Genomic DNA, 2,590 nt, shown 5'->3' with positions numbered 1-2,590 from the left:
AAATTAAAACACTATAAATTATTTAAATTATTAATATAAAAATTAAATACATTTTTGAAATACTTTGTGCCCAAATAGTTTATAAAAACTATCAACAAAATAAAAGCTAAAAATAACATGAAAATGTAAAAAATAAAAAAATAAAACTGTAAAATAAACTACATAAATAATTCCACAATAAAAACAATAATTAAATCATAATGTAAAATTTCAATAAATAATTTTAAATTAAAAATAATTATAAATAATATTATTTAAAAATATAAATAATTAATACTTTAAAAAAAAATAAAACACTAAAAATTAAATTAAAAAGTTCCTATATCACATGAGTAGAATTCTAATAAACAGTACACAATATCCAACAGGAAAAATCCTGAATTGAAATAAACTTTATTGTGCCCAAAAGGTTGACGAAAAGCTTATAATTAGTAAAATAATGAAAACGTAAAATTAAAATAAATAAATGTAGTATAAAACAAATCAAAATAAAACACAAAAAATTTAAACAGATAATTTGAAAATAAAAACAAGTAAAATAAAACACTAAAAATGTAGTAAATAATGAAAATGTTAAATAAATAATTTTTGAAATCAAACTAACTAAAAGACAAAACATGCAAAACGGGTATATTATGATTCCTAATAAAAATAAAGGAACTCTTTATATTAAAATACCTACAGCTACTAATACGATTCCCTTTAATTGTCCACTAGTTAGACATTATTCCTCTATAATTTGAGTAGAATTCTTATAAACATCTAATAAGAAAAATCCGGAGTTTAAATACACTTCATACTTTTCAGCAGGATTTTTTTTTCTAGGAATAGAGTTTATGGAACATGAATGCTGGTGCAGACAGAGAGTGATGCTGTATAATAATATATATATTATATATATGTATAATTAATATATAATATATATGCTGTATAATTGCTAAATGACTAAATGTAAATGTATAATCGCTCGTTCTGCTGGTGTTCGCACTCGTGTGACCTACATTGAGCCTGGATCTGCGTCATGATGATGCTCATAAACCCAGCCTTTTATCCAAAGCGACTTACAAATGAGGACAACAGCAAGCAGCAAATGAATAGAGTGCAAGTCTGTTTTTTAAAGAATAGAATTAGAATAGAGAGTGCTAGAGTTAGAGGGTCAAATAAAGACGGAAGAGATGTGTTTTTAGCCGAATCGTGAAGATGGTAGTGCTTAATTAGTGCTGCTTGACAAATCAATAATATAATTATGATGATAAATCATGCTTTTTGACAGGTTTTCTTCAAAGCCGAGTCAAAGTACTCTCGCACCTCCTTAAATTATTAAAGTTATTAAAATTATATTTTATCTTCTTAATAAAATTCTAATTAATAAATGAAACATAGTAACAAAAAATTGAGATTTTTTTTTTTAAAAGATTAAAAATTCTTAATAATAAACAACAAAATAATACAAAAAATAAAATTTATAATATTTTAAAATGTAAATTTTAAAAACATATAAAACCCCTAAAAATGCACTCTAAATAAAAACTAAATAAAAAAAAAACTTTAACTACATAAAAAAAGATAATAATAAAATAAATAAATAAATAAATAAATAAAATAAAAAAAATATATATATATATATATAAATTAACTAATTAATTGCACATTTTTTCTGAAATTAATTGCGATTTTAAAGTTTTTAAATATACTTTTATATTGCAATAAATTCACATTCAATCTTCAAATTAATGTTGAAACAACATAATGACAGTATATTTTTAATATTTGTTTAATGACATCTATTTTTATGACTACTGAGGTCTCTATGAAACTCTATTGAGAGCTATTAATTTTAACATTTTAACCCATTATGTCCATAAATGTCATATTTAGCTGCCTGTGCCCTTCAGCGAGTAGAAAATATACAGTGATATTTTCAATAATTTAATAAAGTTATCAAACACTAAATTCTAAATTAAATATAGTTGAATCCTTAAAGCTACAACAGTTATTGATTTCCTCTTTTTTCTTTTGATCTTTGATGAACAGAATCACAGCAGCTGGTTATTAGGTTATTGGGCTGCTAAACAACAAAATAATACAAAAAATAAAATTTATAATATTTTAAAATGTAAATTTTAAAAACATATAAAACCCCTAAAAATGCACTCTAAATAAAAACTAAAAAAAAAAAAAACTTTAACTACATAAAAAAAGCTAAATTAATTTAAAATAAAAACAAACAAAATATATCATAACAAAAGTAAAAATTATTTTTTTAATAAAAATATATTGAAAAATAAATAATAAAAATGTACAATTCATTTAAAACAAAAACATTAAAATAAAACACTTACTAAAAATGAATAAATCATAGAAATTTAAAATTTAACTAAATAATTTTAAAATTAGAATAAAACACTCGCTAAAAATGGATAACATCATAAAAATGTAAAATTTAAATAAATAATTTTAAAATTAAAATTAAATACTTACCAAAAATGAATAAAGTCTTAAAATGTAAAATTATAACAAATACGTATATATATAAAAAATATATATAAATAAAAAAAATGAAAATAATAATAATAAAATAAATAAATAA

The 2,590-nt window shown here is 20.4% G+C and overlaps 1 protein-coding gene across 1 annotated transcript in view; it reads left to right on the top strand.

Moving 5' to 3' along the window:
• The window catches only part of LOC107713226 (integral membrane protein GPR137B-like), a gene marked incomplete at its 3' end in the record, with an annotated part of 7,697 nt that overhangs the window by 942 nt on the left and 4,165 nt on the right, over positions 1-2,590 (top strand). The window lies entirely within an intron of this gene.

This window comes from Sinocyclocheilus rhinocerous, unplaced genomic scaffold (assembly GCF_001515625.1).
Source record: "Sinocyclocheilus rhinocerous isolate Xijiao unplaced genomic scaffold, SAMN03320098_v1.1 scaffold1050, whole genome shotgun sequence".
Lineage (NCBI taxonomy): Eukaryota > Metazoa > Chordata > Actinopteri > Cypriniformes > Cyprinidae > Sinocyclocheilus > Sinocyclocheilus rhinocerous.
This window is presented reverse-complemented; position numbering and strand designations above follow the sequence as displayed.